Source organism: Typopeltis vanoorti, chromosome 1 (genome assembly GCF_054136105.1).
Source record: "Typopeltis vanoorti isolate ZY-2024b chromosome 1, IOZ_Tvanoo_1.0, whole genome shotgun sequence".
Taxonomy (NCBI): Eukaryota; Metazoa; Arthropoda; class Arachnida; order Uropygi; family Thelyphonidae; genus Typopeltis; species Typopeltis vanoorti.
In genome coordinates, this window is record NC_143549.1 from 152,342,414 (window position 1) to 152,370,064 (window position 27,651).

The 27,651-nt window shown below is 33.4% G+C and overlaps 1 protein-coding gene across 4 annotated transcripts in view; it reads right to left on the reverse strand.

The window, feature by feature from the left end:
• LOC150110547 (uncharacterized) overlaps window positions 1–19,951 on the reverse strand; it is a 72,826-nt gene extending 52,875 nt beyond the window's left edge. Inside the window, exon 1 of one of the 4 annotated variants that reach the window (XM_090394674.1) lies at window positions 19,915–19,951. The gene's annotated coding sequence lies outside the window, so the exon portion shown is untranslated. Of the gene's footprint in view, window positions 1–915; window positions 1,021–1,056; window positions 1,084–18,867; window positions 19,024–19,914 lie in introns of those variants that run through there. The other 3 variants (XM_090394649.1, XM_090394658.1, XM_090394682.1) reach the window with 3 other exon arrangements.
• Window positions 19,952–27,651: the final 7,700 nt, after the last annotated feature.

The following is a 27,651-nucleotide window of genomic DNA, read 5'->3' on the forward strand; positions in this document are numbered from 1 at the left end:
TAATTCTGAGCAAATTTAATTCAGGTAGATAAATTAAGATACTCGAAAGAAAATAGTTCATGGAACAGACAGAAAGAAGATATTTATATTACACAACTCATATGACCACAAAGATATTCTGAAGTGGATGAATAACATCTCCATAAAACATTCCTAATGATATTAGAATCCCAGATGATAACTTTCATCGCGCTGTGTGTGTGTGTGTGTGTGTGACTAACACGTGAAGTAGCTAGTGAAGTCCTTGAGGTCTCTAAAGCGGAGTTCCTGATTTATTTACCCCTTCCAGTTATCTATAGCACATTTACTACTATAGGTCACTAACCTTCCTTGGGTGAATTTAAAATAAAAGTAGAATAATAATCGCATTCACAAAAATGAAATGTTTCAGGAGGAATCTATCCATTGGACTAATCTTTCTCTCTTCCATTTGTCAGAATTACTCTCAATTTATAGGTGCACATGCTTCCCAAGTACGCTAATCAGCTGTGCCATGATAATGATTAGGACGTTTGCGTTGCTTCCTGTCCTGCACCGTTTGTCAATAAGGTGAATCGACACTTTGAAGTGGGGGTTGGGTTCCCTCTTCCCGACCGATAAGTAGAGAGCGTAACTTAGAAAGGGAAATTGACGAGCACGGGGAAGAAAACACCTGAAAGCTATTTCCTTTAAAGTCATTTAGTACAAAAGAAAGTTTAGATAATCATGTTTATATTTTTGAGGTTTTGTTGCTGTTTTTTTCGGGGGAGAATCGAAAAATGTTTACGATCTTTCTTACCCAGTGAAATTTAAATCAGAAAGCAATTAAATGTAGAAATAACGTAAATAAATTTAATTTCGAATGAATTTTGTACTGCTTTAAAATAAATACTAATAATTACTTGTAAATTAAATTTATTCGATCAGATTACTTACAAATGTTTTAAATAACAGAAACTTCAAGTCAATCCATATTTTAAGAAAATCTCAACTAAGGAATTATATATGAGAAACAATTGATATTATAAAAATGAATAATTACGCGTGCTTTAAAATAAGTTGAATTGTTTAACCTACCCGTAGAATAAAAACAGGATAAGTACACTCGCCCTGTACATCACGGAAGCATTTCTAAGAATAAATAAGAAAACATAGAAGTCAGTCAACAAAATTTGAATTAGCATGCTTCGGTGTGAATGCTTCAACGTGATCGTACTGTTAATGATGAGCTGACACGGGGAAAAGGCATCGGGGTGTATTAGTCAGAAGCAGAACACTCATTCTCCTGCCAGCTGATGCTTTCATGTTGACAAGCAGATTGCAGTGGGATCGTTATTTTTGTAACACAGCAATTTCAAGGTTGGATTTACTTGCCAAGAATTACCGAGATCTTCCCATGTGGGGAGTTAAGAATCTTTGCGGATGTGAGTTACGAGAAAATAATTCCAAATCCCCCCCACCTCCAGTAGTAGTAGTTCCTGAAAACAATTTTTTCAGGGATTTTTTTTTTCGATGAAATAAAAACCAATGTTAATGCAGAGCGGAAATTTCAATCCTCTCCTAAAATGATAATGAGAATACTTTTCTGGTAGATTATTTTCGTGTTACCATCGCCATACGTTTATATAAAAACTAAATATTTTAATTTAAATCTCGGCGACACAATATTGATATTTATTTGATTCGATATCTTCACAACTAATGTTATTGAGCGTGTTAAAACTAATAAGTTCTTGTACGAGTGTTTTTCAAGAAATTTTCGTTTAACTTTACATCTGATAAAATTTGAATCAGGTGCTTACAATATATATACAAGAAACGTATGTCTGGAACGAACAAGAAAACATTCATCTGCAGATGGTCAGAGTAAGATTTTAGTTACCGACAACTTATAATTACAACTGAAATAGAAAAGCATAAAAGAACTACAATAGCATTTTATAATTTCTACAATTGAATCTGATTTTATCAAAAATCTGAATGGGCTGCTAACAACAAAATACAATGCCATCCACTATTTAACACTTCAAAAACCTCCGGGATTGGTATTTTTGTAAGATCCATTGCAAGTAGTGTTCCGCTTTACACTATAAGCTGCTAATTTGAATCCCAATGCAGTAAATGATTTATGCATGTGTTTAGTAGATGATGTTCATCCGGTGTAAAACTACCAAACTGCTCGTTGGAGACCTGAAATGGCTTGGAAAGAACCATACTCGGTCTCTGGAACAGGATTCCTAAATTATTTAACCTTTAGCCTAGTCATAGTAAATGTCCTATAGTAGGTTTCGACGAAATAAGAAAATGAATAGAAAAAAATAGAAACTTGTCCATCGCAATCTAATTTTCGAAAGCAAATTCAAATTAGGATTTGAATTTGCTTTCGAATTTCATGAAAAATACTGCCATACCTTAAGCGATTTTTTTTTCTTGCTACTGTTTGTCGATCAAATAAAAATCAAGGCAAACAGTACACGAGAACTTTTGTAATGTATGCCAAAATTCGAATAAACAGTGGAAGACTTTAATTATGGAGCCTGACAGGTATATCTCCCTTAGTAATCACAATTGTCTAAAGAGTGTATGCCTACCAACGATTCTTTTCATAGTGAAGCTTAGAAGAACAGGAAAAACAAAACTAGATGTCTAGCAGGCAGATAGTATCAATTTGTATACTACAAATCATTTTTGAGAAGGTTAATAGGGTGTACTGTTGAAGATGACTGTTTCCATTTTATTTAAAAATTAGTAGGAGTTAAATTCACTAGTATCTTTTATTATCATTTAACATGGAAATTAAGTTGGCGACGAGGGCAAACGACACATGAATCTCGAGTCTATTTGTACTTTAAGATTTCGTGTCGGTATTCCTTACGTTTAGAGTCCCTACGATGATAAAATATGAAATGTATTCGCTAAAATTATAAATTAAAGTGATTATTTTTGCTTTGGTGGTCCTGGGCTCATTACGACTGCCGTTGGATTTGTTTGTTAGCCATAGTCATTCCAAAAATCAATTTATTACATGTTATGAGGGGGGGGGGAGAGCTGGTGGATAAGGTCGTACGACTTTCTCATCAGAAGATCGTAAATAAGTATCTTTATGTAATAATATGTAGCCAAAACATAATTTATTATCAAAGCGGTTTGAATTAAATGAACTCCAATACGTTGAACTGATATGAAAATCACGTGCCCAATGTATTATATATACATACATATAAAAATTGTTTTCTTCCCTCTTGTAGATTGAAGTATCTTATGGATGACCTCATCACGTATTACGAACGTAGTTAATTTAGTACCGAAAACACGATACACGCGGAATACCGAAGCAGTTGTTTTGGAAACCACTTTTAGCAGTTCATGTTATAAAGTTGTTTTCAACACAACATGAAGTTGTTTTCTTCCTTTTTGCAGGCTAAAAAGAGCCCAACATTTAGGCTACTTTTTTTACGATATTAAGTGTAAATGTTGATACAGTCACTGATAAAACTACATCCGTAAACATTATTTTGAAAGAAGCAGCTCAATCAAAATCCTGTTTTGACTTCATAAAAACACAATCCAAGTGTCAGTCAAGAATTATCAATAATCTTTTTTTCGATCTAGCACCAGCATTCTATTGATATCATATCTTATCTTACGTTTTTATGACCCTTTAAGTAGCGAGATGTGTTAGAAGACCGTACTTAAATATCGTAATAATCAAGGGTAATTAAAAATTTATAGTTAAGAATTCGTAATAACTAAAATGGAAGAAAAGGAACAAATCCTTGATTCAAGTGCAGTCGATTTGTTATGCAATCCCCGATGTATTTGACAGATCACATATTGCACTTCATCCATGCAGATATAAACGGTGCAAAACAGCTGAGGTTGACGGAAAGGAGCGTTACAAATTTAACTTCATTAATTGCGCATGCGTGAAATCCGATACCTTTAATACAGTATCTATATTTAGCAATGTCAATGATACAAAGACAATTTATCTAATCTGCTATGATGTAGGATTAAAGCAGCCCAAACTTGGCACTGATTTTATTTATATATAATATATACGTGTGTGTGTGTGTGTGTGTGTATATATATACTATCTTACTACAATATTTCTGTAATCAAAGTTGAGTTAAAAAGACAGCACTGGGAAATTAGTATGGGGGTCGGAGAGTTGCTATATTATCAATAAACTTTGAGATCAAAGCAGTTAAAGTATTGACCCTTTCATGAATGGTTCGAAACCAAATATTCTGGACATGTTTACGTCTCCTCCCCACCTCTAAAAATATAATTACTTAATATACGCCTTTTCATGAATTAAACATTGCACGCAAAATATTAATTCATTAGAAATAATTAAAGAATGAACCATTTATATCCTGACAAAACCTGGAGAATAAATCTGTTAGCATTCAAAATAGTTAATTCATCAAAGTCAGGTTACAATGGCCAAATAGTTGACCATGATCATATGAAAAACTTGGAGCAAGGTTTAACCATTATTTTGCTCAACTCATATTTATGATTTCACTTGGTGGTCATAGCAATGAATTAAAGTTATAATATTCATTAAACAATTTACAATAAAACCACATTGCTTACACCTTTAACGGAAATGCTTTTTTTAAATCTTTCATTCACTAAATATAATATAAACGAAAACTTACTTACATTCATAAGTCATTGTATTCATTCATGTGTACCGGCACAAACCACAGGTGATTATGATTAATCGCTTGTGTGACACTCGAAAAACATTCGATTGTTTCTTCTAAAGCAGCAATAACACAATTGGGGAACGTTCAAAGACAACTGACAGATAAATAACGTGCCGACGCAGGGATTGTCAGTGACGTGTTCATTCAGACGCCCAAAGAAGGTTTCAACATTCTTTCCCCCTACTTAATTGACGTGATATTAGTCCCGCATAGATTTTGTTCTGCGAATATGCCGATAATAGCTGATAAAGAGTACCGTTTCTCTAGGAATTCCTATCACTGTTTTGGCATCTTCTAATCGAGTTCCTTCCGTTATAAAAAAAAAAAAAAAAATGAGTTCTACTGATAACACGTTAAATAAATTCTCGTGTTGATTTTAAGTAATCGTTAAAATATCAGCTTAATGCATTGCTTTTCCACATCTTTAAAATATTGGTAAAAGATCAACTTCGAAAACAAAAACTTCCAACCAATCTAAGCCACGTGTTTTTAACAATGCAATTGAGTATTGTTCACTTCCAGGACACGCATTATTACCTCCACTTGTCTATGTGGATTAACAGAAGCAACTCCAACAAAATACACGAAAAGGGCAATTAGACAGAAGCACTCCCTGGTGGAATTTCTTTTCAGTACTTAAAAGGGTTGTTAAAAGTACTTGAGAAAGAATGCAGCGTTTGTCGCGATTTATAACCTCGGGCGAAATGTTTATGTTACCGACGCTGTTAGCACACCTGACTAATTTTAATCCTTGAGAAAAATAACCACAAGAACATCACGAACTATTGATACCTTCGGGTATTCAAACACAGACATGAAGGAAAGAAAAAAAAAGCTTAAGTTTCCCTTAGACGTACCCGTTTCTAATCGGAATAGTAGAATCGTTTGCTGGAACCTGTTAGAAATTTCTCGTTCAGGTTGCGTGCCTTACTTCTTCCCTGCCTAGTTAAGTTCACTTAAGTAGATTAAAGGTGTTGAGTGGTTTTTGCATTTAAGCATGGCGACAAAGGACGGATAAGCATTTATTGGTTCATATTAGTAAACCCATTCATGACATTCATCCTTCCACTACTGCGAGGTTAATGTGATTAAAAAAAAAAAAAAATGAACACAGGGATGGATGTTAATAAATAAATGACCATTATTTTTTCCCATCTATCAGATAAATGGATAAGCATTCATTAATACTATATTAAAAAAAAAAAAAAAAGAAAACCAGGACGTCCTCTTAAACGATTCAACGATCACTTCTAAGGCTGGAACAGGCCATGCTAGGCCTAAATCCTTGATACGTATGATGATGATGATGATGATGATGATGATGATGAAAAAAAAAAAAAAACTCGCCAGTTAAAAATATGAGTACAATCCTTATTGGAGATTTCTTTCACGTGTTCTCTAATCTTAATTTTTTTATCTTAAATTTAACACGATTAAAAGTAGACCACAGACGAAAGTGTGAGAAATGTATATACTGACTTCTGATTTTATCGTATCCATTGCAAGGTTACTTTTTTTTTAATATTCTCTCTCTCTCTCTCTCTCTCTCTCTCTCTCTCTCTTAAATTCATTCAAACTTTGCATTATATGGTTTTTCTTTTTATTTTATAAGCTTGTAGAACCATGTTTCTTATGATTCTAAAGTGCAACAAGTAATGATAAAACTATTGCCAAATCACATTAAATTAGCAGGCACAACCGCAAGCTATTCTTCGAATTAATCTGGGTTAAGCTACTGTAATTCCGCGACATTAACACAAGAAATAGTCATGGGAAATACCGGAAATGTTAGTCAATGAGATTAATTCGTTGAATGAACTGCGTCAGCGTTTGTCCTCTACCTGTCATTGATGTAATGCTAGAAATCAGGCAGAATCAAGTGAGCATAACTTGCTGTGATAATAGATATCAAAGAATATATGCAATCGTAGCAAAGTAATTGCATGTATTTCAGCAACATGTGATCATTACAGAATAGGTTGTCGTAAGAATCTAAAGCAGAAAATAATTAGAAGAAAATTCAACTTTTTTTGGACAAATCTGAAACCTTGAAGTTCTCTAGAAGAGACGGCAAAAGTAGAAGAGAACAATCCAGGAGAGAATGGCTAGATAATGTAAAAGAATGGTGTGGTGTGAGGAGGGTTTACAACAGTTGAGCCACCTGGCAATGAACAGAAAGGGATGGAAGAAAATGGGTATGAATGATGATGAATCGTAACAAATATTGCAGAATATATAATCACTAAAGACCATCAAGATCTTGACAATTACAGAAGCTAAAAGTCAAGCAGCTTGAATAAGATGAGATGAATGGGAGTTAAAGGAAGAAGAAAAAGAAGCATGAAGATATCTGAGCAAAACAGTATCTGTACATTTTGAATATACTTTTATTAACTAAGAGATAGAAATCAGTATTCATACTTTTCAAAATCAGTATTTGAAGTACGTTAGAGAACTTCTACAAATGCGTGTGTACAGACTAACAAGAAGAGAAAAATATTAAGTAAGGACATCAATCATATAAATATGTACAAAGCAACAGTTTCTTATGGAAAGAGACAACTGCTTAGGTTTTCTACATTCAGAATGTTTGTGAATAAAGAAAACTCTAGGGAACCATGTAAGATATCACTCAGTACATTCCGAACTCCTCAATGTCGCAACTCTAGAAGATATATTGTTTCGTTTTCTCCCTCTCCAAAAATTTAGCGTGACTGTGTAGTTCAACAACTTAACTTAAATAGGCAAAGTGCTGATGAGAGATAAAGGAGTTAATTGAAGTACCTATTAATATAAAAATAAGAATAATATTCAAAGGAACACATAAGAATTATTGAAAGGAAGGAAATTATTATTATTATTTTGTTACTTCCACCTAAATACGTTGTAAATCTATAACACATTAGTACTATAGATGGACTAAGAATCTTGTAACTATATTAATTTTTATTTATTTATTTTTGCATAATCCCGAAACCACTCTCTAGAGACTAAACATGGAACTTTTTCAAGCCATTTCAGATCTTCATCACACCAGGCGATGAAATTTATCTTCACCTAAAGACAATCACAAGATATCCATGCCCGTGGTGATAAACGAACCTGCATCCTGGAGAGCGGGTACATTGGCCAGTTACACACAGTAATTGCAATAGACACAAAGATAATACAGATGAAACACAAGTAACAGAAAATTAATTAATTGGTATTTAAGTCATAGATTCGCAGAGTGTCATTTTATAGAACTCTCATATCTTAGAACTCTGGCGTAAATTATAGAGAATAGTTTCATATCATGTTTAAAGACTGAAAAGATATACGATAATGCTCCGTTTATTTAATATAGTGGACACGAAAGGGAAAAAAGAGTATCTTTCAAAAAATGAGCTTCATTCTTTCCTATAATCACAGCTGCTTCTCAACATCCATTTGCTGTTCTGTTTCAAATCTGCGAATCAACCTCTCGTCCTGTTCCTCGGTTCTACTTTAACTTCAAAATCTCATTCCTCAAAATACTATAGCCTCCAGCTACTTTAGAAACACTGATAGATTCCTACTTTCCCGTTAACCCTTTGCTCACACCCGGAACGGATTAAATTGAGCCAAGCCACAAATCGTAAGCGAGCACTCCATTATGACCCCAGGCAAAGTTTAGAAAACAGTATTAAGACCAGCAATACTCTGCAGATCTGAATGTATGTCGTCTAAAAAGCAACATGAGTAGAAATTTAACTTCGTTAACGACGGGGAGGTTGCATTAGATGTTTTCTATGCGTTTGTTCTGTGTTGTGTTTTAGATAGCTCCAAAAGCAACTGATAGAAGCATATACATTGATATTTTGTTTTATATCAGGCTGCGGGCTGAAATTAAAGAATACTTTTGTCAATATCTTGCTATATCATGTGACATGGCAAAGATATTATTGATAAAACGAACGACTGTGACCAACACACACACACATATATACATACTTGTTCTCACCTTAGCTCTAAAACCCAAAACGATAAACCAATTCGACAAAATATGCTAACGAAAATATAACGAAAAAATAACGAAAAGCAGTCACGATGACTGCAGATATGAATCGTTTGTGACGAAACGCGTATGCATTCTACGACATGAGAAATAAGTAATGTAAACTGGAGAAATAGAAAACATGTCAGTAAAAATAGTGGTGAAGTATTCAGCATATTTTCATGTATAAGTTATTGTAATTGGATGCTTTATGCTATTAAAATTTTATTTAGGGCATAAATTAATGGTATGAGCACCAATAAAAATCAAAATTCCCACCTTTTCGAATCGTATCTTAAATGGTGCAAGACGTGAAATCATGGAAAAGATCCGTATTCTATCTACAAAAAATCTTATTTCTTGGTTTGAATGATTCTTTCTTCCTTTCTGCTCATATGAAATAAACAATCTCCAATAACTTCTTCCCTCTATTTAGCATAGAAACATTGCATCCACACCGAGGAGAGGTAAAAAAACTGGATTTAATTGTATCGCAGATCTGCTATGCTGCACATTGCTTCTTCTTTACAAAGGTCTCACGTCCTCAATTGCTTCAGCCATAATTCAAAGTAATCAACCAATCAAATCTTCTTTTCAAATAAGTTTATTTCAGAGACTATATTTATATTTTCTTTGTATTTCAGGTGTCGTGCCAACATATATCGCCTTAAGTGCTTCATGCCGACTTAGCCGAATGGTTAGCGTATTCGCTCTACAACCAACAGACCTGACAGTCACAAACAGCCATTTCCACAGCGGGATTCGAATCCCGCCTTGAGTATGGATTGTCTTTAGGTGAGAGATGAATTGCATCGACCGATGGGAAACCATTGCTCCGCTTATTGGAGTCCTGAAGTGGCTTGAAAAAATTCCATGTTGGGTATCTAGAGCAGGATTTCTGAATTATGTAAAAAATAAATAAAAATATTAAAATTGTATACTCTCAGTAAAAACATAAAAAGCCTTTGCCCACGCACGTTTACAATCTTTCGTGGGTAGGAATCACATTTAAAAAATATTAGGCTCTTCGCACGAGTTCTTGCTTTGGATAACCAAACATGGAACTTTTTAAAGCCCCATAAGACCTCCGGTAAGTGGGGCTGTGATCTTACTAACACCTTGCTAACGCCAGATTAATGAAGTGTCGCATACTTCAATGGACAAAGAAGACAGTGCAAGAGCAAAGAAAATACAAACATACGAAAGGGTGTTTATAAACAACAACAAAAGTAAGAGGTTCATTCGCTCAGTCCTTGAAGGGCAATGTTTCTGTTTTCATTATCGTATTCTTAACTTTCTTCTCTGTTTACCTAACATATTTTGATTCTAGCAGCTGCGAACCCGGAAGATATATCCATCTTTCTCCAAACAAGCCATAATAACACACTGACACAGCTAAAACTACATGCCTTATATGTCTTAATACGAACTGTTCCCATTGCATCTGCGGTTTAATGGAAGAGGAAAACACTGTAATAAACATCATCTGTCATCTGTAAAACAGAAATAAAAAAAAGTTGGCGTTAGGAAAAGGAAATTTCCTGCATCACGCAAATGAAACACAATTCAGGAAAAGAGTATTTACTTTATTTAGTTTTCGAAATGAAAGAGTAAAGGTCAAGGAAAATTTTGAGAAACAAAAAATAAACAGAATTTCCAGTTTTTGTTTTTCTTCCTCTAAAGAAGATATCGATGTTATTCTCGAATCATATTCTGAATATTGGACATTGAAACTTTATTATAACGTTGTGTTGTCTGACTTCATTTTGTGTTTTTATAGCAGCTTTCCGTGTACACTTGTTCGATTTATTTGTTCCTTTGTTTATATTAATACATGAACATGGAACGTTGATGTTGCATGCATTTCTACGTTAAGTTTAATAATTATAAAAAACATAGATTTTTTAAAAAATATTACAAAAAACCCCTTAATAATATCATGTAGTTTATCATCTTGTAGCGATGTAGATGGTGATGGTGGACAGGTTGACCAATTGTTTAGAGTCCCCAAATCAGCTAATGTGGTCATCTCTTAACTGTCGCGTTTATATGTTATGAGGGAATGAGAAGGCCGAAATTCCGTGAGTGAAAATACTGCAGCTTTCCTTGAAACCGCTAACTTATCTCAAGTGGAAATGGCCTTATAAAATTTCATCTCCTCCGAAGACGTGAATCGAACACAGTCTTCCAAGTAAAAGATGTAGCAAATATAAAGGCAATGCTGAAATGACAGATGCTGAATTATCAGTTCAGCATTAATATTACCGATGTTATATTAAGAAATGATGAAAAAGGTACATGAGGATGATATTCCTGCAATTACAGCTATATATCTGTTCAGGAGCAATGTACACCAAAATTTCCTTTAGGAGAAAACGACTACCAGGACACACAATTCCATCCAACAGAAAAATGTGTGGCCCTCAGAAAATGGCTGTTGCAGAACAAATGTTCCAACATTCAGATCATTACTTGTGTACAAACATATTAAGTTTGCAAAAAAAAAAAAAAAAAAAAAAAACTGTGGCAGTTATTGATTATCATCAGAATGTTATTTCTTCCTGTTAAAGGAGTCAAGAAGCCGCTGGTAATTAATGGGAAAAAAAAATCAAGAAGACTGAGACAGTTTGCCTCTGAGAGTTAGCAGAAAATTACTTCCGAATTTATTTTGAATCATCTGTCTCCGATAGGGGGAGGGGATGTTTCAGTGGAGAAGAGAAAGAAGGTAATTCCAGTCAGAATAAATAAATAAATAAATAAATAAATAATAATAATAATAATTTTAGCAACATTTTATATTTTATCGGTCTTAAATAACATCTGATTTCTCATTCTATAACTTTCTTTAGAAATTATTTGTTTGAGGAAGCAAGTTCATTGTTATATTAAACTGTCATTGAAGAAAAAAATTCTGTTGACACTAACCAAGTCTTTCTCATAAATCCATCCGTAGCAGTCGGGAGGACGGCATAATCCTTTCGTTAGAAAAAAATCTGGATTTGAATCCCCGTCTAAAATTCAAGGGAAATCCTATTCATTTGAAAAGCCTTTATAAACTACTAGAACATGCTAAAGATGTAAGGGGATCACTTTAGATTGATCACTCCCTTCACCTCCATATGAGATCAACTCACCTTCTCCGATCTATTAAACATTCATCATGATCACTTTGTTTACTAGAGTTTTCCTTTTAGTAATTAGTGTTTTCCTGTCAGCAATAATCGTAATAATGCAATCTAATTACATAATAATGCAATACATACTTCATAAAAAATGAGTTTAAAAATGCCTTTATCATTCATACAGAGGGCGTTGATCTCTTTCTGAAAATATCGTATCCTAATTTTTTTTTTTTTTTTTTTTTTTATTTGGCTTTCCATTTTCGCTTCAGACACAATTACTTGTAACTGCCAAGTAACTTGGCTTCTTAGAAACCTAATAAGTGCATGTGACAAAGCAATTAATCCTATATGCATTGTCTGTAAATAGTCTGTGTTCCTTTGACAAGTTTGAAAGAGGGAAAAGTCCCCCCTTCACTTCTGTATGCGACCGGCTAACTCACCTTCTGTTGGAAAGCTCTGATAAAGGTTCTTCCCGTTATAGAAGGAATTCGAACCAGATCCCCCCAACCGAAAGGTGTCATCCGTATCGACTGAGCTAACAAGGCTCTTCTGGTAGTTTTTTTTTAAAAACTTTAAATCATATATTTTTCTTTTTTTTTCTGCAATTCACAAATTATACTTTCATATCCACAAATTTATTCCATCTTTAGAATAAAACGCCTTCTGATATGAAATTTCATAGAATTTGTTTTTTAAAGCATTGTATTATGTAATTTCGTCATATTTTAAAAATTAAACTCTCTCTCTCTCTCTCTCTCTCTCCTGCGCGCGCAGCACACACACACACACACACACACACACACACACACACACACACACACACACACACACACACACACACACACACACACACACACACACGCATGCACACAGTTGATTCCATTTTTTACTTTTAAGGTAATTCCCAAAATTGAAATATTAGTTAGCATTGTATAAGTCCGATCAGAAAGGTCAGCATGGAAAACAAATCAGAAATGTCCTCCCAGTTTCATGGCTTCACGAACACATAAAAACTTGGGTCTTTCGAATAAAATCTCCCTTAAAATAGCCATTATTTCCACTCAAACATTACGCGGTTCCATAAAGATGGAAAAAGAAACTGCCACAAACGCAGCCGGAGAGAGCGAAAGTGTCGGTCTTTAGGTGACTAGTAAGGTTTTTCATTGCGGAGAGTCGGCCTGAGCTTGCAAAGCGATATATGACCCTGTGCCCATCTTGAAGCAACCGCTAAGTCATTACGAAAATCGCCCGAGGGCGGCAAAGCCTAGTAGATAAAGCCATAACCCTGCTTGTTACCCGTGCGCGATGCCATCACCTTGTAAAAGAACCACGCGGTTGACCCTGAAGACAGATATAGAATTATGCTGCACAAATCACAGCTTACAGACTAACTATTCTAATGGTTGGTAGATAGGAACAGTGAACGCCACCTGGCGGGAAGCATGTTGTGTGTCCTTGTTTATCCAACAACAGCAGGGGACCTGATGGGAGCTGAATGGCTTTGTGTGTGTGAGAGTAGAAGAACGCACTCATTACACTTAAACCACAACACGACCGCCGCATGTGGCAGGAGTGCGTCCACCTTTTCGGCTTCTTTAAATAATTGGGAGTCGTGGTTGTAAGATGACGTCTTCTTTGTAACCATTCTAATAGCTCAGTCCAACACTGGAGTGGAATTCTAAGTAGGGAAGTCCCTGGGATGAATGACGAATGGTTTGAACTATTAAATGCGTGCTTTTCAAACAAGCCATTGTTGTTGTTGTTGCACGCATTTCCCTTTGTAGTCGTATCGAGCTTTCTTCCGGTTGGTTATTAATTTAAAAATAATAAAAAAAAAAAAAAGAATAAAATAATAGAAATTGTTGTTCATTTAGAATTATATTTAGGAACATTAATTGTTATGAGTATGGTTTTGTTAAAGCTCAGAAGGTCACGCCCGTTCAATGTTTTTAATGTACACTTTCCAATAGAGTTATAACAAAAGCATGTTAAAAATAAATAAAAAAACTACAGGAGAAAATAAAAGCCATTAAAGGAGGAAACAAAGAAAATAAAAGAATTTATCTGGTGAGGAAAAAAGCCGCTTGCGAAGTGTCAAAATAATTATTAAATAAACAATAACACTAATTTTTGTGACAAACAAATATCACTGCTTTTGTATAAAATTTTGTACTATAAATGATAAGCATTCTACTAATTTATTCCGCTAATTATTATTTCGATTACGACGAAACAAGAATCAGAGAAAACTTTTTTTTTTTTTTTAAGGATCGGATTAATCCTTGCACAAAATATAAATACGTGTGTAAGGAACCCGATGGTTAAAGAAAAATGGAGAGGGAGTTATCCTACTGTAGGTGCTGTCCCTTACCCTTCTTGCTGAACCTTTCCATAGAGTTTGAATAATTATTTAGAAATTGACAACATTCAAATGAAACACAGAATGAACAAAAAAGTTCTTAGGCGAATACACATGCATGGAAAATTACTTGATTATTGTTAAATACATAATAACAAACGACATTGATTATGGATTTGAATAAAGAAACACTTCATCTTCCTCTTAATGTGTTAGGCCCAATGGTCAATAGCAAAGTAGCTTCATGGGAACCAAATTAATGTTATGTGGGACGGTTGATGGTACTATATACATAGTGTTCTATCAGTGTCTGTTTTGGGGAGGAATGAAAAACCGAGTTTCCAGAAGAAAATGCCCTCCCCCTTAGGAACGAGACCAGCTCACTTAAGTTCCTTTGAAAAGACTCAATTACAGGTTCTGGAATTTAGCTTGAGTCATTTCTTTCCAACCAAACAATAATAAGATGCGTTCCGAAAACATTTTTAACAAGGAAATATTCTTTGTAATCTGTACGTGGTATGAAACAAAAAAAAAAATGATGGATTTGTACAAATGATAACCTAAAAGAAGGTTATAATTCCTACAGTGCAGTAGAGTAGCATAAAACTCACGAGCATTTCCAGTTGTATGAATGGTTGCACAGAGTTCTAACCAAATAACTTCCTTTACATCCATACTGTGCTAGTGGGATGTATAAAAGTTACAAACCCACACGTTTATATTAGGTATTGTATAACATGTATTGCAAATTTACGGTAAACGCGTTGATTATACTGTAATAACATAACCTTATAAAACACCTACGATGCAATTAAGCTTGCTCTTTGGGCCTTGTGGGCGTGTTCCAAAAGTGACAAGTCATCCCAGTTAGTACTCGGACTACAAAAGTGTGGCCTACACGATGCTTGAATTGACAGACAGCAGTCCTGCTGAGTAGCTAACCGTCTTCTTCTGCTGGCTAGCAGTTCCAATTAAGGACACCTATACCTGATTCTTTAGGGATTATGATGCAGTCACTTTAAATGGTGGTCCTAAACAGGTAAGGTTGTTCAACTTCAGAATAACGCCGATGGGAACAAAGAAAGAAAGTTATCATTCAACTAGAATAAACGTTAATTGTGATGTTCCTGATTTTTTTAAGGAAAATCAACGTGAATTGAGGTTATTTTAAGAAACAAGTGAGCAAGTGACGGTAGCAATCTGTTACACATCACCAGCCTTACCTTTTACAAAGAAGATTTCATTGATAATATTATTAGAATGATAATTGCCGAAACCTTCAAACTGGAACGAATGTTTGATTAATCTTTCTCAAGATTATTAAGACACATTATTAATTATTCTTTCACCCTGACGAGAACAAGTAACAAAAAAGTATATAATTTGGAAGATAAAATGTTTTTTTACTCTCGTCAAAATTTGTTTAACTTTGATTAAACAAAATTTCATTAGTTGTTTTCATTTTAATGTAGTCGATTTAAATCAATAAACACGTTGCTTTCTCGATGAAGGTAGAAAGAAGGTAAGCAGCTTGCATTGAAAGACTGAAGTTCACAGCAAGTAAACTTGTACATCTTTCAAGTATTGATTCCTAACATAAAATATTGCAAAATGGTATCAACAAGAGCCGTTCAATCTTCTTAAATCTTCATCTTACATAGATTAAAAAAAAAAAATCTACACATTCATACTTTCTAACTCTTGGATGGAAATCAATTTATCTACAACCATCCGTCCTATAATAATTCGAAACATTTAAAATGGTCATACAATGTTGTATCTTCAAAAGTTTTACCGTTATGGACCAGAAAAACCATTTCGAAGAATGTCCTTCATCTACATTACTCTCTCCTTTCGGTACCAGGCTGTTTTAAATATCCCTAAGATTCATGTCTTACATCAGCATTATATATTTATTAAACTTACATGATTTTTCTCTTTCATTTTTATAAACACCCATGCATTTTTTCTCCTTGAAGGACAGTCAAGCTACCCACTCTTTTATTTGAAGGTTATAAGTTATTCTAGATTTCCTTGCGAATTTAGAGTCCTGAACATATATTACATGCAGTGAAATTATATTATAGTAAGACTATAATATAAATTTATGATCTCTTTCCTAGGTCACTTCTTTTGAATATTACAATTCTGATGAACGAAAAAGTAAAATTTTTGCAATTTAATCTATGGATAATAACCTATGTGAAGACTGCAATGATCTTTAGAAATTTCTTTCAATAGTATATCCAATAAATGCATTTAATAACTTGGAATTTTATTTGATTTTAGTTATTTTTTTTTTATTATTCAAATACTGATTTTTCAAAATGCAAAAAAAAAAAAAAAAAAAAAAAATCGAGTTCTACTAAATACTGTATTGACCCAGTTATTTTTCTCCAAGTATGGTGTCCGAATATTCTCAAGCAGAGCGCTCTGCATGACAGAGAGGTGAATAACTTCATATGGTAGGCGTGGGAACAGGAACGTGTAGATGTTTTCCATATTGAATACGCCCCCGATTTAGTTGTGAGACGCCGATTGTCACGTCATCAACACACAGTCACTATCTTGGAACTTTCATTCTCCACCTTCATCCTCTTTCCTGTACGTTTCCTATGGCATGCTCTCAATAATAATAATAAAAAATAAAAAAAATGAAAAAGAAAAGTAACACTGACAGCATTCGAGAGAGTGGTTTTATTTATTCCTCTTATTTTTTTTAATACTAAATGACATGCATCTCCAGATGAGAGCATCCTAATTTTGTACACGAACTCATTAATGACTTAATTGACAAGGCATTTTGATAAGATGATATATATGCTGAACAAATAGATAAAAGAACTTGAATTTATTTTATGTACCGGCGTAATCTCGTCCCTTGGAAAAGATCTTAGAATTGCATCAACTTTGGTGAAAAGTTCTTGACTTTTATTTCATTCACCATTTAAATCCTATCGTCTTACATAATTGTATATTACAGTATATGCATGAAGGTCTTACTTCTTGGCAAACTTACAACATGACAAACTCATTCATTATTTAGTCATGAAATATGAAGGAGGAAAGAAATTTCATCTAAAAGAAGAAATCTTCATCTTACAGTCAGTTGAAGTGTCGTAATTGAAGAAAGACTAGATAAGCTTATTGTTATAAGCTTATCTAGACTTTCTTTATATATTTATATATAAAGAAAGCTTTATATATTTTTCTTTCTTTCTTTCCATTTTTTTTTCTTTCTTAACCTTCACATCCCCTCTCATATATAATTCGCTCAAGCATTCGAATAAAATTATATATCAAATACTGGATAAATTAAGCGTGGTAAAAATCATGTATTGTCACATGCACATGTATAATTGTCTTTTCAGTGCAGCTTTATCCCTCCCCCTCTGCGATCTGCATCAAGCAAAATGTTGAATGGTGTATATTACAGAGTGATATCTGAAATTATTTGAATTAAAAAAAAACAACTAAACCTACATACTTGTTTTCTTCAGTAGTTCTTGGTGCAAAACTATTTATGACGTTTACAATGTATTTTTGAAACTGTATGAGTAATCATTAATTAATATTAGATAAGGATATGAAATGCAAACACATTTATTACTCTCTTAAAATAAAGCAGGCAACCTTTTGGACACAGAGGATATTATTTATTGTGCTCTCTTTGCGATCTATCTAGGATTTAACTAACTAGCAGCAATTAATAAGATCCCTACATTCATAAGTTAAAAAATAATAATAATGCGACAATTTTTACTCTTCTTAATTCTCCATCTTAGTATTTCATCATAATGGCATAATCATTTAAATAAATAAAATTGAAAAATACTGATTTCCGATTTTATTTATTTAAATTTAAAAATATTAGGAACAAAAATAAGTACTTAAAATTTTTAAACTAAAAATTTGATAAGTTTTTGATGATACTTGAAAATACTGAAACCTAGCAAAACGTATTCAAAGCCAAAGAGAGAGAGAGAGAGAGACAGACAGAGGAACAGAGTCGTGATCCATAGTATAGAGACGATTACTCTCGTCTACAGATTGTAGCAAGGCAAAAATCTTTAATTCTGAGCTCATCTCCCCTTTAAACAATAACCTACGCAGGCATAAAAACCAGTTCTAACGATCATTGCTCATATCGGATCACTACTCGTGATAGTTATACACTTTATTCCGTTATGAATTTAAACACGATGTTCAATTCTGCTGTTAGAATTATAGTTTATGTAGGTATAAAGATAGTTTTAAGACAATAAAAACATCACGCATCAAACGTCGCACATCAGTTTCTGAGTTCTCTTTTTCTCATCATTGTGATCGATGATCGCCCACACTTCACCCAGTAGGGGGTGGATAAAAGCCATCCCACACACACTGAATGAAACTGGTCGTGTCAACAGTAATTTGGAGCTAAGACATGATCATTTATCTTATTCTTATCATTGGTTGGCTGAAAATGTCAATCGACACACCATCACACAAAAAAAGGATTAAAGAAAATAAGAGTGAAAATTTTAAAAAATGACTGCATTTTAATCAAAATATGATATAATTTGTTATTTTAAAGGATATCTATCTATTAGGCTAATTATTCCTTATAAGTGAATAGCAATATTTTTCCCAGCTCGTTACCAATTACAAAATTATATCTTGACGTTAATTTACCTTGAAAATTACCCACTCACTTGTCACTAGAAAACGGGCGTGGAGAGAAGATTTGGAGGTTGACTGACCCAGATGTTAGGAATTACTGTCAATTGAGCAATGACACGTTTTTATCAATTCTTGGAATCAAAAGACATAAATCAATCATACATTAAATTTTCTATACGCAAATAACTCTAAAAGCTTATTGCAATGGATAATATTACCTTATTGTTAATCGTGAGACTCGTTTAATCATAAATATGATCAATAACAAATAAACACAGAGTGTTGTTTATTTATTATGAATTACTTATTTGTGATAAATAAATATATTTTGAAGCTTCTGCAAGCGGAGGATTTCAAAATATTTTTATGAAGAAAACTATGCAATCTTAATACGTGTATTGGATTCCTTCTAGAAAATAAAGCAATGTTATTATACACCACTAAAATGCTTATCTAAGAGCCTGCAGAGATTCGAAAAATGACCTTTAATTCATAAGTGGTGCATCGCGAGAGTTTAATGACATGCATAATCAACGCGCTTTTCATAATTGCCAATGTGTGCTTCAGTTAAATGACATCGGTTTGGAACCAAGTCCTTGTCATTTATTCAAATCACATTTTAAAAAGAGGAATGAAAATTACTGTTCAGGATTGTTCGTCTTAAAATTATGAATATTTCAGCCTTTAGATTAACTTCTCAGCTATTTATGGGCTGTTTTCGTTTCTCTTAGTCAAAAAAAAAAAAAAAAAAAAAAAAAAAAAAAAAAAAAAACTATGTAGGTAACAATGACTCAAAAATAAATAAAATAAAAATATTCTTTTATTGGAATGACTTTTTCTTAAATGAAAATTTTAGGTAAAATCTTTACGGCATGGTGCCTGCAATATTGTAAAATTGATTTTATGTCTGCGTGTCGATAAACTGCAAGAAAAGACAGTGAGGAATTCAGTGGAAAATATTCTAAATGAGCATGTAGTAATAACAAAGAGTGGCACATTGTGAAACTAATCTTATTTGTAAGGTGTTTGGTCAGTCATTAAAATGGAATTTAATCTTACTGTGCAGATTCCGGAAGTACAGTTAGGAATGTTCTCCTTTCATCGCGTTTCCAAACATGGAAATATCACCTGAAACTGCAGTACAATTTACAGCAGGTAGTGACGTCACTATCAAAACGTGTCAACAGTGCCAGTTGAGGAATGCCTTCGGTGACTCGACAGGGTAGTTGTCCGTAGTGACCTTTGATCTAAATATGTAGAGACGTTTGGCTACTGACTGAATCATAGCGTACTTGATAAGGCTAGCGCCACCGTCCTACTAACCTTGCAATGGCAACAATCCAGGTTAATAACAAAAGTTAGGTGGAGCAGTGTGTGTAATATGATAGTTTTTATTATGTGTTGCGAGTGGCTACAGTACTGTACTTATGATAACCTAATGACGTAGATGTACGTCACAGCCAGTGCCTACCACAGAAAGAGGCAATTAGATTAGGATTGTCTAACAGATTAGAAGTAGAACTGTCACGTCGGATGTTTTTCATCTTCCTGGCGACAAATACTAAGGCAGTGTTGGAATCAGAGTTGTGAAATATATTGACTGCGCAAGAATCAGCGCCATATAAAATGCATTGTCCTTTCTTGATGCTTATAGAAAAGTGCATATTACGTTGGCAATAATAATAATAATAATAATAATAATAATAATAATAATAATAATAATAATAATAATAATTAATAAAGAAAATATGACATAAAAAAGGAAAAGCGGCAATCTATTTAGTGGCTAATCGTAACTATTTTTTTCATAAGCTCTAAATAAGCTAATTAATTTGCATCTAAAAATTAAAGATCAAAAAAGGTCTCAAAATCAAAAAAAAAAAAAACTTTTTTTTAAACTAAGATATTAAGAATGTTTTTTAACTAAGATATTCGTTACGATTTAACAGTATCACAAATTCATTACCACAACAAAATAGAGCTTGAAAGATTAAAAAAAATAACATAAGAATTATTAGAATTTTTACCAAGAAACGATAGAGCTGAGGGGTAAGCTAATTACCCCTCAGCTCTATCGTTTAGTCTATCTATATCAAACTTATTTACTACATATCCTCATTCTCAATGACGTATCCTTTGATGACCAAATCTGCATCTTTTACAGTCATTTTATGTAATTAACCTGAAAATTAATGTTTGAATAGTAATTAAGACAACAAATTGCATGCCATGTAGTTATTAAGTTCGGTGGGTGCTTCAGTACGAAAATTTTCATTATAATCTCAGTCAAGTAGCTTTCATCACATGCTAAGAATAGTCCCAGGTGATGTTTCTGATAATATAATTATACCTAATTATTAGAATCATTAACTTATACAATGATCATTAGGTGAATGAAATAAATGAAGCAAAGGATTTTATTTTCTGTTATAATAATAATCGATATCAAGTTTGGGAGAATGAGAAACTAGAACTACTGGAAATGAGTAGAAGGATAGTAAAAAATAGGATAGTATATAATGAAGTTGCAAGAAACTATCTAGGTGCTAAGAAAAAAGATTGGTTATTAATATAATATGAATGATAGAATAATCAGCATAATAATGAGGGAACTCCTATAAATAATTGATCATGAATCAATTAAAAGTGATTGTACATACTTGGAAGCTAATGTTGATATTGTTAGTGAAGATGGAACTGACAAATATATAACGTAATGCTTGATGAAAGCAAATACTGCTTTCAGAAGATTGAATAATATATGAAAATCATCAGATTATCATAATAAAATCACTAATAAAGATCTTCAATAGAAATATGAAGGTAATATTATATAGATCGTCGACATGGAAATCGACTAAGAAACAGGAAGCCAAATTAAATAGATTTTAGTGTTGCGTAAAATATTTTGCTCACAGTGCGTGACAAATAATGAGTTAACTAAAGAGATAGAGCAGAGAAGTATCACTAGTAAAATAAAAGACGCAAATGCAAATCAATTGGCCATGTACTGAGAATGAGCAGAGGAGAAATTTCAACGGTACCTTTGACAAGGATTTCGGAAGGAAAAAAGGGATGACCTAAACTAACTTAGCAGAGAATGACAGGGAAAGAAGACAAGAAAATTAAAAGAAAGAAAGAAGGATGGCTAATGCACAGGCACATTTGACTTCTAAAAGTTTATGAATTTCTGAAACAATTGGAATAAAATTGCTGTCAATGTACTCATTGTTAAAATACTAATAAAATCTAAATTAGATGATATACGGAAAATAGCCAAGCTTATTCGTTAAGGGAGCTTCCCGTATATCCCAACATAATTCTAAATTTATTTTAATCAAAATGAAACTTTTTACGAATTATATTAAAAGTATTTTATTGATAATACTTTTAAGAAGGTAGAGATGACATGATGTTTTGGCCGAACTTGATCGCCTCTTCTCCAAACAACTTTTTATATCCTCCATTGTCTTAAAATTTCCCATATATTCAGTCATTAAACGCATTTTCAAATATTCTAATTACAAAATTTATTAAAACATAAAACCAGATTATCTCAGACCGATGTATTACTATAGCATAATGTTGTTTACAAGTTTATCTGTCAACTGTCAATTAGGTTGCAACACCTGCTACATTCGATCTATTATCTGATCTTTCAAGTCACGTTAAATTGAACATTACTGAGACTACCTATTTTTCACTACAAAGAAACAAAGCAAACAAAAACACTATATAAAAAAAAAGAAGATATTATAGAAGTATCATTACATCAATACAGTGAAAACAAAGCCCTAAATCTGAGGTTATCATTATTAATTTCCAAGAAAATGGAACTAAATTACGTTGCTCCGAATTTCTAGCGATAAGAACTAACCACTGTGCAGTAAACACAGAAAAAGTGTATAATCTCGCTCTCTTGGCAATTAAAATAATTACTCCCCGTTACTCTCAAACCAACCGCACTCCTCTAATATATAATCCTGAACCACATAGCAAGCTCAGAGTTTTGCTTTGTTTAGCATTTATAGATGAAAAGGCCAGCACACTGCCATGCTGCTTTCTTTCTATAGATTTCATACATTGTGTTCTTTTTAATTTTTCTAAACTTTTTAGGTTCCAATTTTCATAGTCTAATTTATTCCCTATATTTCCATTAGTTCCTGTTTCTGAAGTTCACATATTTGTTCTTCATCCCTAAAATTTTTCTAACGTACGTTTTTCGGCTCAGTGAATTTTGGCAGCGAACGAACATCTCAATTTTCTTCAAAGTACACAACCAGGTATGTCATTTAAATACTATTTTTAATACAATTTATAAAAAAATACTCATTTTAATTACTACTATAAGTTAGTGCTTTTAAATGAAAAACTAGTCATTTCCCATCTAATAAATGTTTGAAATACATTTTCATCTCTCTCTTTTGCTATGGAATTGATTATGATAAACATTGAAATTATTTGAAGATGACTAAGTCTTCTAGTTAATTGAAAATATTAAAATCTCTACGGGGACACTTCCAAAGCAAATATCCAAAATGAAAAAATAATCATCCCCAACCGAACACAGAAATTGATCGATAGACATAAGCAGTCGCTAAAGGTCTAGAACTGTGATGATCTCCAGAACACCCACTGACACTCTTGAGTACCATCAGGAGCTTCTCGTGGACTAGTTTCATAGAGCAATCACCTTGTGATGGATGAGTCAGTGAAGACAGTCAAAGCACAACGACTGCTACCCTAATCATCGTGCATAGTTCTAATTTAGAACCATAATTTCTTAACAAGCAAAGAAACAGAATACGTCTTAGAGAGAAGTAAAAGTATTTCAAAAGGTGTATGAAAATCAAGGAACACGAACTATAATCATGTTTTTAAAATGTTAAAATTATTAATTCTTATTTAAATCTACAATAAGATATATAAAAACATTCTATATAACCTGATTAAGATCCTTCACGTAGTTTTCGTTGCTTATAATGGACTTTTAAATTATTATTTTATGCTGAACATTGAATTAAATTAGAATATATGGCGTTCCTCACCTTGCAGAAGAAATCTTCAGAATCCTGGAATAACTTAAAGAAATATTCCTTGCTTATTTTAAATCTTATGTAAAATGAAATGTACTAATGCAGTACAGGTATTTCTGTCTAGTTTCACCTGGTGATACGTTTAAGATCTAAAAATAACAATCGATCGGCCTCAAAACCCTTTTGTTGACCGTCACCGCTAACTGTTTGCAATCGTTGCTATGGACACCCAAGTTCAAGTGCCATATTTAGCCAGCGTTTGCGTATGAAAGTGGTTCGAAGGTCAGTCATCAAAGTGAATTGGCAGTGTTCCGGAATAGGGATGCTTGAGTCAAGAGTCAGTAGAGCCATACGAACAACGGATCTTGCTTCTCACTCCTAATTTTTTACTCCCCATGGGATAATATTATAGCTGAAATATCATAAGTGTGGTTGGAATCATGTCGGCGAGATGATCTTCAAGTTATGCGAAAGCGGGAACTCATCTCAACAAAAGTATAATCAAGTAAGAATTCCCATTATATTTAATTGTCATTTTGATTAAAGAACCAGCATTCACTTATCATGATTAAATTATATTATGGCATGGTCGTTAATGTAAGTCCATCGTGTGTGTTCATTAATGCTTCTGACCTTTGGATGCAATGCGTCAAAAAAAGATGGTGATAATTTTCATAAATTGGATGTCATCATATTAGTGAATATTTAAATGTTATCATATTAGCGAATCCGTTGAGCAAAGCAGTTAAATACGTCACTGTTATTGTTGTTTCCTGTTTGATTTTGTAAATGGTATTTACAATTCATTTAGTGATTGTAGATTCACTAAATAAATTCATCTGTTCATTTCAATTTACAGAAGAGTTTTTTTTTGAATCTTACACGGAAAAAATTAATTATAAAACACAAAAACAGTCTTAGCAACAGGGTACTTTGGAATGACCCGGTCGAAATATGCTTTAGAACGCGATGGAATGTGGATGACTGTCTCATACGCAGATGGCAGATTTTTTTTCTTTTTTTTTTTTTTTCTTCTGCAAAATCCATAAACCAGCCAGAGAAATCGCATATCTTTTGACTAGAATGTGCTTTCTCTGGCTGGTGACTTATGACAGTAACTTAGTAAAATGAAAACCTAGGTTATGCCAGTTTCATGAGAAGGTAGTGGTCTTTTTTAAGTTCAGAAAACTCGGGATTTTCTTCCAGTAGATAAGTCAGTTATGTGTTTTTTGAACATGCTTAACAGAATTTGAGAAAACAAGCAAATAACAAACCTAAATACACTTTGCATAACCAGAACCGTTGTTCGGGTATATGCCGCACCTAGGCAAGCACTGTTTTGTCCCTCCCCCTAAATTAAAAACAATATGTAATTTTTGTAAAAAAAAAAAAAAAAAAAGTGTTTTTATGATTGGAATAAAATTTTGCCAATTTTTCTGCCTTCCAAACTTGCTGTTCCAAGGCATTGTTTGAGTTGGTTATGACAGCCCTGATCTTAGCCTTCGTCGCTTAATTCAAAATCAACCCAACTTGCTTTATATCAACTAAGTTACTTGGCTAGCCAGGTATTGGGCCTAATACATTATTGAAAGCTGGAAGCAAATCTTTTTTTTTTTTTCTTTTCGTAACACTCTGAAAATGAAATAAAAAACATATGGAAATAGAATTACATGTAAAAATAAAAAGATGTTTGAAAGAAAGAGAGAGAAAGTTAAGTAAACGTTTCTAAATAGTTTTTGAGAAATTTCATTGTATTGTTAAACTGAATGAGAAACTCGAATACACGCATTTCACTGATTACCGACGCGTAAGTACCTAAATCTATATTTTAAAAAATATAGTTAGGAAAGAAATCGATATCCAACTAACATTAAAATAGAGAAACTTATTCTATGTACAGTCTTTATGTCAAGGTGCTGTTTATACCAACAAAAACACATCATCAAAATTCGTGAATTTACGGCGCATCCTAAATTCTTGCACGATAGAATTTACTATAAAAAAAAAAAAGATGGGATTTGAACTTATGTCCTTCCGTTCAAAGGATAATTATATATATATATATATATATATATATTGAACCTATACAAGAGGTTGGTTGATCAACCTTTAATACAGTGTATGGGTAATTGCGTGAGATCTTGCCAATGGATAACGTCTAATGATATTATGCATGCACCACTATACAGGTATCCTCCTCCTTTCACGTATTAGGACTACTGGCCCATTACGATTTAAAACCACGACCGCTTCGAGGATAAGATGGTTAACACCATCCCTCCCAGTGTGTACTATGTCTGCGTTCACGGGGCAGGCTTGCCTGTTCTGGGGGGACAAAAAACTCGAGTTTCCGGGTGGGGAAAAACCCCTATCTCCGTATGAGATCGGCTAACTCACCTTTCGTTGTAAGATACCAGATAAAGGTTCCTCACGCCTTGGACGGGAATCGAATCCAGATCTTTCCGACCAAACGGCTTCGTTTATACCGACTGAGCTACGAAGGCTCACATTACACAAGTATACTTATGTAGTCAAAATTTAATCTTTCTAAGTAAATTCTTTTAACTTCAGAATAATTTGTATCTAATCGTTTATTAGTACACAATGAATACCAAGCAAAATAAACCTTTTAAGAAATATCTAGCGGTTTGAAACTGCTTTTATTGCCGAATTCCCTTATTTCCCGATTAGCACAACTTTCTGCAATTAATTAGCGAGTTTTCCTTTAAAATAATGAATTAATATTATTTTGCATCTTATCTTTAGCTTAGAATTAAGCATTCCAACTGTTGGAAATTGTACCACTGGTTTTTATAGTTCTATAATTATGACAATTTCTCAATTTCGCAAATGGTAAATAAACGACAATTCAAAAAAAAAAAAAAAAGAACAAGACAAAAAAAAGGAAGAAATTCAAAATTACGTTCAGTTAAAAAATAGTTGCACTGACCTTATAACGGAGCATTTCTCTGATACGTCTAAGGCCAGTCTGTTATGTGAATAGCAATTAAATTTATATTGGTTGTATTTGCCCTGCGATATATTACTTAATTGGAGGATTGTCTTAAAGCTTTCCTAAGACACAAATAGTACAGTGAAGAAACGTTTAAAGTGATAAGTAGAGAAAGAGAGAGAGAGAGAGAGAGACTACTAGATAACGTCTACTTCTGTTTGCACTTGTTCACGGACACGCTAATCAGTCCGACGGTGCATCTTAAATTCTTGCACGCGCAGATTTCGCCAACTCCACCCTTGCTACCTCATTATAACTCTTGTACGCAAGTAATCCATCATTCAGATCTCCTCGGGTGTTTTCAACATATTTAGGAAGACGTTGAAAACTAGGATCTTCCCCGTCCTTTATCTTTAAGATAATGTTTGTGTGTGTGTGCGCGCGCGAGTGTGATCACATTTTCTAAAGCTTCCTATCACTGTATCTAATGTGTATCACTCTACAATACATCCGTACATAATAAATGTCAACCATTGAGTAGATATAAAGTAACCAAGAGAGAGAGACGTAGCGTGTTTTGCATGGTAACTAAGCAGTGCAGAATTTCTCTTAAAGCGACCAGTTGACATGACAAACGCGCTTAATAAATCACAGCCATTCTTACACATCAAGAGATTCTTATTGACAGAATTGCGTGTAAGTAGAATGACACGCTACCACGGAAGGTAAATCACTATATTTCGCTACTTCTCAACTTAATTACTAAGAAGAATGCCTCTGCATCTTTTAGCAATGGGCTCAAAATTA